Genomic DNA, 13320 nt, shown 5'->3' with positions numbered 1-13320 from the left:
AGAAATATTGGGGATTTAATAAAAAATCAAATAATATTTTTATTTGGTTTTATTTGCTATTTTATTTGAATTTAGGAAAAATGCGCGTTTTTCAAAATTGCATTTAGGCCCCAAATAAATGTTCATCCTGTGCGGCTTGATTTTAGAAGCCGGGGAAAATTTATTTCGGGATTTTTGGAGTCCGTTTAGTATTCCTTTTGTTTTTTCGAGCGTAATTATTAAAAAAAAGAGTTTGAACCGACCTTGGGCCGTAACCGGCCAGGACTCCGCCTGGCCGGCCCTTTTTATAGCGCCCCGAGGCCCGAGGCCAGCCCCAAGCCGCCCCGCCCCCGAAACCCTAGGCCGCGCCGCCGCCCGCCCGCGCCGCCGCCGCCGCCGTTCGCCGGAGTCGCCGGAGGTAGACCTCGCGCCGCCGTTTTTTTTATAGAAAACCGATCGGTTTTCCATCGGTTTTGTTGGTTTTTTTAGTTTTGGTTTTTTTAAATAGATCGGTTTTTCCTCTTTATTTAATTAGCGAGTGTTCGTCCGTTCGTTCATTTTAACGAACGTTCGTCGTTTTTCTTTTTCTCGGATTAAATCCGCGGTTTTTCTGATCGCGATTTCTGATCCGATTTTCGTTTTAGTCTAACTTTTCGCTCGTTTATCGGAATCAGGCGATTCAAGCGCCTGGAGTTTCGTCTCGAAACCCTCTTTTCGTTAACCAACTCAAACAAGTTTTTGCCACTGTAAAAATTGCCTTAGATCCAGAATAAGAAACGAAGCCTGTTTCTTTTGTCGTTTGTCTTTCGTTGCTTCGTTCGATTTGATTTTTTTCCAACCGGAGTTCTTAAGTTGAACTTTCTGGTTAGATATCTTATTTGAGTTTTACCTGTGCATTAGTTGAGTACTTATTGTATGCTTGTTTGTTTGCGATAGAGTGCCCGGAGTGCGCCGCTTGCTACTTCGAATCGCTAGGTTTCCCGGATCATCAGCAAGGCAAGTAACACTTTGATCATGCTTTTCCCTCTACCCAGTTTTATTGCATTAGATCAATCCTCACACATTGCATGATTAGGATCTAATTAAATTGTGGGTTTGGGAAGTAGTTGAGGTAGTACCTATTACCTGTTATTATCAAACCTTTGGGAATTACTTCTATGTTTGCTTATTACACCATGCTATGCTAGTAGATGTGGATTGGGTGAGTGTATCCATGACAGATGTGAGATTGTTAATTAATGGTTTATTTAAGGTGGCAAGTTAAACACACATCTGGGTGGATTGAGGCACCTGGGTATTCCAGCGATTGCCTGTTTTTCTTTTGGACCACCACCCAGGCTCAAAGGGATCATGAGATTATTCATGCTAGAAACTTCCGTGTGCAGCCACAAGCTATTATGGGCTCTAGCATAGTTGATTAAGTTGTGCGAACTCTTACAGTGGTAGACTAGCAGATGTAGGGGAAAGTAGGTGTAACGGTCTACCCGATCGTAAGGTGCTAGCGCTTCTGAAAGACTATGTCTCGGTCATCCGTCTTCTCAAACACTATGTAGTGCGAGAAACCAAACAGAGGAGATCGAGTCTTGTGGGGAAAAGTGCGCAAACCTCTGCAGAGTGTATAAACTAATCATGATTAGCCGTGTCCCCAGTTATGGACATCTTGAGTATCTAGTACCTGGATTATCATGTGAATCTCAACATGTTACTCTAAAATTAATTTTGTTGGGTTTTGTTTAACGATGATGCTTAATTGGGATTGAGAATGCTGTCAACCATTCTCAATGTTTAACAACTACCATGATAGTTAAATAAAATTTATTCCTTTGTAGTAGGGAAAAATTGGCTTTACGCAAAACTGTAACCATAGAGCTTTCCACCAGCCAAATATGCATATAGAATAGCCTATTTCATTCCATTACTCTCTATGTGTTATTTTGCCAGCATATTCCATGTGCTGACCCGTTTCGGGCTGCAACGTTAATGTTGCAGACTTTTCAGACGACGATTAAGGTGTTTTTAGGTCGTGGTTCTATACTCAGTGATGCCGTTGGAGTTGATGGACTCACTTATCTTCCAAGCCTTCCGCTGTTATCGTTATTAGATGGCCTTAATCCATATTTATTGTAATAAGTTCTCTTTTGAGACACTCGATGTAATAAGTGTGTGATTGCTACTCTATTATAAATCCTTCAAGTACTGTGTGGTGTCAGCATTACTGATCCAGGGATGACACCTGAGCACAGAGATTGGACCGTTTGAGGTCTGGTCGCTACAATAGATCTCCACAAGAGAGGGGGAGAACTTTGTATTGAGATTCAAAGAGAGAGAAGAAGCCATCTAGCTACTAACTATGGACCCGAAGGTCTGAGTTAAACTACTCACACTTCATCGGAGAGGCTATGATGATGTAGAAGCCCTCCGTGATGACGGCCCTCTTCCGGCGGAGCTCCGGAACAGGCCCCAAGATGGGATCTCGTGGATACAGAAAGTTGCGGCGGTGGAATTAGGTTTTTGGCTCCTCTTCTGATCGTTTCGGGGTACGTAGGTATATATAGGAGGAAGGAGTACGCTGGAGGAGCACCGAGGGGCCCATGAGGCAGGGGGCGCGCCCTAGGGGGGCGCCCCCACCCTCGTGACCGCCTCTTTTGTTCCGTGGAGCAGGGTCCAAGTCTCCTGGATCACGTTCGGTGAGAAAATCACGTTTCTGAAGGTTTTGTTCCATTTGGACTCCGTTTGATATTCCGTTTCTTCGAAACACTGAAATAGGCAAAAAAACAACAATTCTGGGCTGGGCCTCCGGTTAATAGGTTAGTCCCAAAAATAATATAAAAGTGGAAAATAAAGCCCAATATAGTCCAAAACAGTAGATAATATAGCATGGAGCAATCAAAAATTATAGATACGTTGGAGACATATCAGGCATCCCCAAGCTTAATTCCTGCTCGTCCTCGAGTAGGTAAATGATAAAAAAAGAATTTTTGATGCGGAGTGCTACTTGGCATAATTTCAATGCAAATCTTCTTAATTGTGGTATGAATATTCAGATTAGAAAGATTCAAGACAAAAGTTTATATTGACATAAAAAATAATACTTCAAGCATACTAATAAAGCAATTATGTCTTCTCAAAATAACATGGCCAAAGAAAGTTATCCCTACAAAATCATATAGTATGGCTATGCTCTATCTTCACCACACAAAATATTAAAATCATGCACAACCCTGATGACAAGCCAAGCAATTGTTTCATACTCTAACTTTTTCAAATCTTTTTCAATCTTCACGCAATACATGAGCGTGAGCCATGGATATAGCACTATAGGTGGAATAGAATGGTGGTTGTGGAGAAGACAAAAAGGAGAAGATAATCTCAAATCAACTAGGCGTATCAACGGGCTATGGAGGTGCCCATCAATAGATCTCAATGTGAGTGAGTAGGGATTGCCATGCAACGGATGCACTAGAGCTATAAGTATATGAAAGCTCAAAAAGAAACTAAGTGGGTGTGCATCCAACTTGCTTGCTCATGAAGACCTAGGGCAATTTGAGGAAGCCCATCATTGGAATATACAAGCCAAGTTCTATAATGAAAAATTCCCACTAGTATATGAAAGTGATAACATGAGAGACTCTCTACTATGAAGATCATGGTGCTACTTTGAAGCACAAGTGTGGTAAAAGGATAGTAACATTGTCCCTTCTCTCTTTTTCTCTCATTTTTTATTTTTTTTTATTTGGGCCTTTTCTCTTTCTTTTTTTATGGCCTCTTTTTATTTGGGCTTCTTTGGGCTCTTTTTTTATTTTTTTATTTTTCGTCCGGAGTCTCATCCCGACTTATGGGGGAATCATAGTCTCCATCATCCTTTCCTCACTGGGACAATGCTCTAATAATGATGATCATCACACATTTATTTTTCTTATAACTCAACAATTACAACTCGATACTTAGAACAAAATATGACTCTATGTGAATGCATCCGGCGGTGTACCGGGATATGCAATATGACAATGATGAATGTGTCATGATGAACTAGATGGTGGAAAGTTGCATGGCAATATATCTCGGAATGGCTATGGAAATGCCATAATAGGTAGGTATGGTGGCTGTTTTGAGGAAGGTATATGGTAGGTGTATGATACCGGCGAAAGGTGCGCGGTATTAGAGAGGCTAGCAAAGGTGGAAGGGTGAGAGTGCGTATGCTCCATGGAATCAACATTAGTCATAAAGAATTCATATACTTATTGCAAAAATCTAGAAGTTATCAAAGCAAAGTATTATGCGCATGCTCCTAGGGGGATAGATTGGTAGGAAAAGACCATCGCTCGTCCCCGACCGCCACTCATAAGGAAGACAATCAATAAATAAATCATGCTCCGACTTCATCACATAATGGTTCACCATACGTGCATGCTACGGGAATCACAAACTTTAACACAAGTATTCTTTAAATTCACAACTACTCAACTAGCATGACTTAATATTATCACCTCCATATCTCAAAACAATTATCATGCTTCAATCTTTTCTTAGTATTCAACACACTCAAAATAAAGTTTCACAAATCTTGAATACCAAGCATATTATTATTAAGCAAATTACCATGCTATTAAGAGACTCTCAAAATAATTTAAGTGAAGCATGAGAGATCAATAGTTTCTTTAAAACAAATCCACCGCCGTGCTCTAAAAGATCTAAGTGAAGCTCATAGAGCAAAATTATAACGCTCAAAAGATATAAGTGAAGCACATAGAGCAAAATTACTTAGCTCAAAAAATATAAGTGAAGCACATAGAGCAAAACTACTTAGCTCAAAAGATATAAGTGAAGCACATAGAGTATTCTATCAATTTTAATTCATGTATGGCTCTCTCAAAAGGTGTGTACAACAAGGATGATCATGGCATACTAAGACACAAAGACACAAATAATACAAGACGCTCCAAGCAAAACACATATCATGTTGGTGAATAAAAATATAGCTCCAAGTAAATTACCGATGGAAGTGGACGAAAGAGGGGATGCCTTCCGGGGCATCCCCAAGCTTTGACCTTTTGGTATCCTTGGATTATATTGCGGGTGCCATGGGCATCCCCAAGCTTAGGCTCTTGCCACTCCTTGCCCCATGATCCATCAAAAGAATTCACCCAAAACTTGAAAACTTCACAACACAAAACTCAAAATAGAAAACTCATGAGCTCCGTTAGCGAAAAAAAAAACAAAAGACCACTTCAAGGTACTGTAATGAACTCATTCTTTATTTATATTGGTGTTAAACCTACTGTATTCCAACTTCTCTATGGATTATAAACTATTTTACTAACCATAGATTCATCAAAATAAGCAAACAACACACGAAAAACAGAATCTGTCAAAAACAGAACAGTCTGTAGTAATCTGTAGCTAGCGCAAGATCTGGAACCCCAAAAATTCTAAAATAAATTTCTGGACGTGAGTAATTTATCTATTAATCATCTGAAAAAAGAATTAACTAAATAGAACTCTTCAAATAAAAATGACAGTAGTTCTCGTGAGCGCTAAAGTTTCTGTTTTTTACAGCAAGTTCAACAAGACTTTCCCCAAGTCTTCCCAACGGTTCTACTTGGCACAAACACTAATTAAACACAAAAAAACACAACCAAAACAGAGGCTAAATAATTTATTTATTACTAAACAGGAGCAAAAAGCAAGGAATAAAAATAAAATTGGGTTGCCTCCCAAGAAGCGCTATCGTTTAACGACCCTAGCTAGGCATAAAAGCGAGGATAGATCTAGGTATTGCCATCTTTGGTAGGCAATTCTTCGATGATGCATCTATTTCCCTTAGTAATTTCTTTCTTTCTAGTGATTATCAAACTTTTAGGCACAAGATCAAAAAATTCATTTGTAGCAATCGGTTCCTTAATGATAGCAAAAAGATTAGGATGAATACTTATAGATTTAAGATCCGCAGTTTCCTTACTAGATGATTCACCCTTATTTTTAGGAACATACATAAGCTTGGCAATTTTAGTAGGAGGACTTGGAGTATTCTTTATGGAAGAAAAAGCGCTTCCCAAGTTTGTAATGATACCCTCAAGTTTATCAATTCTAGTAGAATCTAAGTTCATTTTCTCATTAACTATGGGTTCTTTTTCCTTAATATTTTTCAAAGTCATTCCGACCTTAGATCCATATTGAGTAATTTGATTGTGGGTCTTTTTATCTAGATTTTCAATTGATTCAATAGTAGCAACTTTATTTTCAATAATTTCAAGTCTTTGCATAACATGCTCCAAAGTTAACATGGTTCCATTAACCAAAAGAGGTGGTGAGCCAAATAAATTTAGCATAGCATTATAAGAATCAAAAGTACGGCTACCCAAGAAGTTCCCTCTGGTAATGGTATCTGATACGTCTCCAACGTATCTATAATTTTTGATTGCTCCATGCTATATTATCTACTGTTTTGGGCAATATTGGGCTTTATTATCCACTTTTATATTACTTTTGGGACTAACCTATTAACCGGAGGCCCAGCCCAGATTTGCTGTTTTATGCCTATTTCAGTGTTTTGAAGAAAAGGAATATCAGACGGAGTCGGAACGGAACGAAATCAACTAGAGAAGTTATTTTTGGAACGAAAGCCACCCGATGGACTTGGACCCCATGTCAAGGAAGGAACGAGGTGCTCACGAGGGTGGGGGGCGCCCCCCCTAGGGCGCGCCCCCCTGTCTCGTGGGGCCCTCGTGGCTCCACTGACGTACTTCTTCCGCCTATATAACTCCACGTACCCTAAAACTTCCAGAACAGAGATTAGATCGGGAGTTCTGCCGCCAGAAGCCTCCGTAGCTAGCAAAAGTCAATCGGGACCCTGTTCCGGCACCCTGCCAGAGGGGGAAATCCCTCTCTGGTGGCCATCTTCATCATCCCGGTGCTCTCCATGACGAGGAGGGAGTAGTTCTCCCTCGGGGCTGAGGGTATGTACCAGTAGCTATGTGTTTGATCTCTCTCTCTCTTGTGTTCTTGATTTGGCACGATCTTGATGTATCGCGAGCTTTGCTATTATAGTTGGATCTTATGTTTCTCCTCCCCCTCTTCTCTCTTGTAATGAATTGAGTTTCTCCTTTGAAGTAATCTTATCAGATTGAGTCTTTAAAGACTTGAGAACACTTGATGTATGTATTGTCGTGGATATCTATGGTGACAATGGGATACCATGTGTCACTTGATGTATGTCTTGGTGACCAACTTGCGGGTTTAGTGACATTGGGAACCTATGCATAGGGGTTGGCACACGTTTTCGTCGTGATTCTCCGGTAGAAACTTTGGGGCACTCTATGAGGTTCTATGTGTTGGTTGAATAGATGAATCTGAGATTGTGTGATGCATATCGTATAATCATACCCACGGATACTTGAGGTGACATTGGAGTATCTAGGTGACATTAGGGTTTTGGTTGATTTGTGTCTTAAGGTGTTATTCTAGTACGAACTCTAGGGCTGTTTGTGACACTTATAGGAATAGCCCACCGGATTGATTGGAGAGAATAACTTTGAGGTGGTTTCGTACCCTACCATAATCTCTTCGTTCGTTCTCCACTATTAGTGACTTTGGAGTGACTCTTTGTTGCACGTTGATGGATAGTTATGTGATCCAATTATGTTAGTATTGTTGAGGAAACTTACACTAGCGAAAGTATGAACCATAGGCCTTGTTTACCATCATTGCAGGAGAGTGCTATTTAGTTAATTCTTTTTGAAGATGATTAATAGATAAATTCCTCAGGTCCAGAAATTTATTTGAGAATTTTATAAATTCCAGAAGTATACGTTTGATCCATATTACTACAGACTGTTCTGTTTTTGACAGATTCTGTTTTTCATGTGTTGTTTACTTATTTTGATGAATCTATGGCTAGTAAAAGAGTTTATAAACCATAGAGAAATTGGAATACAGTAGGTTTAACACCAATATAAATAAAGAATGAGTTCATTACAGTACCTTGAAGTGGTGATTTATTTTCTTATACTAACGGAGCTTACGAGTTTTCTGTTAAGTTTTTTGTTGTGAAGTTTTCAAGTTTTGGGTAAAGATTCGATGGACTATGGAATAAGGAGTGGCAAGAGCCTAATCTTGGGGATGCCCAAGGCACCCCAAGGTAATATTCAAGGACAACCAAGAGCCTAAGCTTGGGGATGCCCCGGAAGGCATCCCCTCTTTCGTCTTCATTCATCGGTAACTTTACTTGGAGCTATATTTTTATTCACAACATGATATGTGTTTTGCTTGGAGCGTCAATTTATTTTGTTAGGATTTTCTTGCTGTTATTTATAACAATGTTTTTCATCTTTTATTTCAATAAAAGTGGCATTGATAGCCTTTACTATGCCTATGTTACAAGTATACATGTTGCTGTTTGAAAATAGAGAGTTTACCGCTGTTGCAATAATTCCCTAGAAAAGTAAGTATGTGATAAAATGTTGAAACCTTTTGCATATTAATCTCTGATAAATTTACTAAAGTGGGAATTTTCTTTCATGATTTTTGGAGCTAGGGAAGTATGGATGTTGCTACATTCTTTACAGACTATCCTGTTTAGGCAGATTGCTGTTATGTTTGCATTGTTTGCTTCTTTAATGATTCTATTTTAGGATAGGACTATTAAATATGCAGAGGCATTTAGTATGCAATGTTGAATAATAATTTTAGTGGTTTGCTACAGTAGAGTATGATAAGGTTTTGACAATGGTTTATACTAACTTATCTCACGAGTCCTTGTTGAGTTTTGTGTGGATGAAGCTTTTGAGATTTAGGGAGACCGTGATATGAGAGGAATTAAGGAGACACAAAATCTCAAGCTTGGGTGTGACCAAGGCACCCCAAGATAATATTTCAAGAAGTCTCAAGCATCTAAGCTTGGGGATGCCCCGGTTGGCATCCCACCTTTCTTCTTCAACAACTATCGGTTAGTATCGGTTGATCCTAAGTTTTTGCTTCTTCACGTGATGTTTGCTATTCTTAGAATGTCATTTTATTTTGCTTTGCTTGCTGTTTGAATAGAATACCAAGATCTGAAATTATTAAATGTTAGAGAGTCTTCACATAGCTAAATAATTATTTAACTACTCATTGATCTTCACTTAAATCTTTCGGAGTAGTTTGTCATTTGCTCTAGTGCTTCACTTATACCTTTTAGAGCATGGTGGTAGTTTTATTTTGAAGAAATAGATGAACTCTCGTGATTCACTTAGATTATTTTGAGATTCTTAAATAGCATGGTAATTTGCTTAAAATCCTAATATGCTAGGTATCGAAGAATAATAAAATTCTCTTATGAGTGTGTTGAATACTATGAGAAGTTTGATACTTGATAATTGTTTTGAGATATGGAGATGGTGATATTAGAGTCATGCTAGTTGAGTAGTTGTGAATTTGAGAAATACTTATGTTGAAGTTTGTGATTCCCGTAGCATGCACGTATGGTGAAACGTTATGTGGTGAAGTCGGAGCATGATTTATTTATTGATTGCCTTCCTTATGAGTGGCGGTCGGGGACGAGCGATGGTCTTTTCCTACCAATCTATCCCCCTAGGAGCATGCGCGTAGTACTTTGTTTTGATAACTAATAGATTTTTGCAATAAGTATGTGAGTTCTTTATGACTAATGTTGAGTCCATGGATTATACGCACTCTCACCCTTCCACCATTGCTATCCTCTCTAGTACCGCGCAACTTTCGCCGGTACCATAAACCCACCATATACCTTCCTCAAAACAGCCACCATACCTACCTATTATGGCATTTTCATAGCCATTCCGAGATATATTGCCATGCAACTTTCCACCGTTCCGTTTATTATGACACGCTTCATCATTGTCATATTGCTTAGCACGATCATGTAGTTGACATTGTATTTGTGGCAAAGCCACCGTTCCTAATTCTTTCATACATGTCACTCATGCATCATTGCACATCCCGGTACACCGCCGGAGGCATTCATATAGAGTCATCTTTGTTCTAGTATCGAGTTGTATCATCGAGTTGTAAATAAATAGAATCATCATTCAATAGAGCATTGTCCCCAAAAAAAGGCCAAATAAAAAAAAGAAAGGCCAAATAAATAATAATAATAAATAGTAAAAAGGGACAATGCTACTATCCTTTTACCACACTTGTGCTTCAAAGTAGCACCATGATCTTCATGATAGAGAGTCTCCTATGTTGTCACTTTCATATACTAGTGGGAATCTTTCATTATAGAACTTGGCTTGTATATTCCAATGATGGGCTTTCTCAAAATGCCCTAGGTCTTCGTGAGCGAGCGAGTTGGATGCACACCCACTTAGTTTCTTTTGTTGAGCTTTCATATACTTATAGCTCTAGTGCATCCGTTGCATGGCAATCCCTACTCACTCACATTGATATCTATTGATGGGCATCTCCATAGCTCGTTGATACGCCTAGTTGATGTGAGACTTATCTTCCCCTCTTTTTGTCTTCTCCACAACCACCATTCTATTCCACATATAGTGCTATATCCATGGCTCACGCTCATGTATTGCGTGAAGATCAAAAAAGTTTTGAAAATGTCAAAAGTATGAAATAATTGCTTGGCTTGTCATCGGGGTTGTGCATGATTTAAATACTTTGTGTGGTGAAGATAGAGCATAGCCAGACTATATGATTTTGTGGGGATAGCTTTCTTTGGCCATGATATTTAGAGAAGACATAATTGCTTTATTAGTATGCTTGAAGTACTATTATTTTTATGTCAATATGAACTTTTGTCTTGAATCTTTCAGATCTGAATATTCATATCACAAGTAAGAAGAATTACATTGAAATTATGCCAACTAGCATTCCACATCAAAAATTATCTTTTTATCATTTACCTACTCGAGGACGAGCGGGAATTAAGCTTGGGCATGCTTGATATGTCTCCAACGTATCTATAATTTTTGATTGCTCCATGCTATATTATCTACTGTTTTGGGCAATATTGGGCTTTATTATCCACTTTTATATTACTTTTGGGACTAACCTATTAACCGGAGGCCCAGCCCAGATTTGCTATTTTATGCCTATTTCAGTGTTTTGAAGAAAAGGAATATCAGACGGAGTCGAAACGGAACAAAATCAACTAGAGAAGTTATTTTTGGAACGAAAGCCACCCGATGGACTTGGACCCCACGTCAAGGAAGGAACAAGGCGCTCACGAGGGTGGGGGGCGCCCCCCCTAGGGCGCGCCCCCTTGTCTCGTGGGGCCCTCGTGGCTCCCCTGACGTACTTCTTCCACCTATATAACTCCACGTACCCTAAAACTTCCAAAACAGAGATTAGATCGGGAGTTCCGCCGCCAGAAGCCTCCATAGCCACCAAAAGTCAATAGGGATCCTATTCCGGCACCCTGCCGGAGGGGGCAATCCCTCTCCGGTGGCCATCTTCATCATCCCGGTGCTCTCCATGACGAGGAGGGAGTAGTTCTCCCTCGGGGCTGAGGGTATGTACCAGTAGCTATGTGTTTGATCTCTCTCTGTCTCTCTCGTGTTCTTGATTTGGCATGATCTTGATGTATCGCGAGCTTTGCTATTATAGTTGGATCTTATGTTTCTCCTCCCCCTCTTCTCTCTTGTAATGAATTGAGTTTCCCCTTTGAAGTAATCTTATCGGATTGAGTCTTTAAAGACTTGAGAACACTTGATGTATGTATTGTCGTGGATATCTGTGGTGACAATGGGATACCATGTGCCACTTGATGTATGTCTTGGTGACCAACTTGCGGGTTTCGTGACATTGGGAACCTATGCATAGGGGTTGGCACACGTTTTCGTCGTGATTCTCCGGTAGAAACTTTGGGGCACTCTATGAGGGTCTATGTGTTGGTTGAATAGATGAATCTGAGATTGTGTGATGCATATCGTATAATCATACCCACGGATACTTGAGGTGACATTGGAGTATCTAGGTGACATTAGGGTTTTGGTTGATTTGTGTCTTAAGGTGTTATTCTAGTACGAACTCTAGGGCTGTTTGTGACACTTATAGGAATAGCCCACCATATTGATTGGAAAGAATAACTTTGAGGTGGTTTCGTACCCTACCATAATCTCTTCGTTCATTCTCTGCTATTAGTGACTTTGGAGTGACTCTTTGTTGCATGTTGAGGGATAGTTATGTGATCCAATTATGTTAGTATTGTTGAGGAAACTTACACTAGCGAAAGTATGAACCCTAGGCCTTGTTTACCATCTTTGCAATACCGTTTACGCTCACTTTTATCACTTGCTACCTTGCTGTTTTTATTATTTCAGATTACAAAAACTATTATCTACTATCCATATTGCACTTGTATCACCATCTCTTCGCTGAACTAGTGCACCTATACAATTTACCATTGTATTGGGTGTGTTGGGGACACAAGAGACTCTTTGTTATTTGGTTGTAGGGTTACTTGAGAGAGACCATCTTCATCCTACGCCTCCTACGGATTGATAAACCTTAGGTCATCCACTTGAGGGAAATTTGCTATTGTCCTACAAACCTCTGCACTTGGAGGCCCAACAACGTCTACAAGAATAAGGTTGTGTAGTAGACATCAGTATCGAGGATATATCTATACCAAGGATTAACACCTACATAAAAATTGCGGAGAAGAACTAAGGTAGATTGCTTCCTTGTAGATCTATTTTGAGCATTGCAAATTCTAGACCCATTTGTTTAAAATTTAAAACTTCACTCTCGGGAGACAACGGAGAAGATATGAGACTAGCCAAGACGACAAGCAAACAAGAGCAAATGGGCAAAAGAGGCAAATAGAGAGGGATGATAGAGAGAGAGGGCGAATAAAACGACAAGGGTGAATTGGGGGAGAGGAAAACGAGAGGCAAATGGCAAATAATGTAATGCGAGAGATAGGGATTGTGATGGGTACTTGGTATGTTGACTTTTTGCGTAGACTCACCGGCAACGGCGCCAGAAATCCTTCTTGCTACGTCTTGAGCTTGCGTTGGTTTTCCCCGAAGAGGAAGGGATGATGCAGCAGAGTAGCATAAGTATTTCCCTCAGTTTTTGAGAACCAAGGTATCAATCCAGTAGGAGGCCACGATCAAGACCCTCGTACCTGCACAAAACGATTGCTACTTGCAACCAACGCGATTAGGGGTTGTCAATCCCTTCACGGTCACTTACGAGAGTGAGATCTGATAGATATAATATTTTTTGTATTTTTGGCATAAAGATGCAAAGTAAAAAAGTAAAGGCAAAGTAAAAAAGCAAAACAAGATTTAAAGTGATGGAGATTGATATGATGAGAATAGACCCAGGGGCCATAGGTTTCACTAGTGGCTTCTCTTAAGAGCATAA

Source organism: Triticum urartu, chromosome 3 (assembly GCF_003073215.2).
Source record: "Triticum urartu cultivar G1812 chromosome 3, Tu2.1, whole genome shotgun sequence".
NCBI classification, from domain to species: domain Eukaryota; kingdom Viridiplantae; phylum Streptophyta; class Magnoliopsida; order Poales; family Poaceae; genus Triticum; species Triticum urartu.
This window is presented reverse-complemented; position numbering follows the sequence as displayed.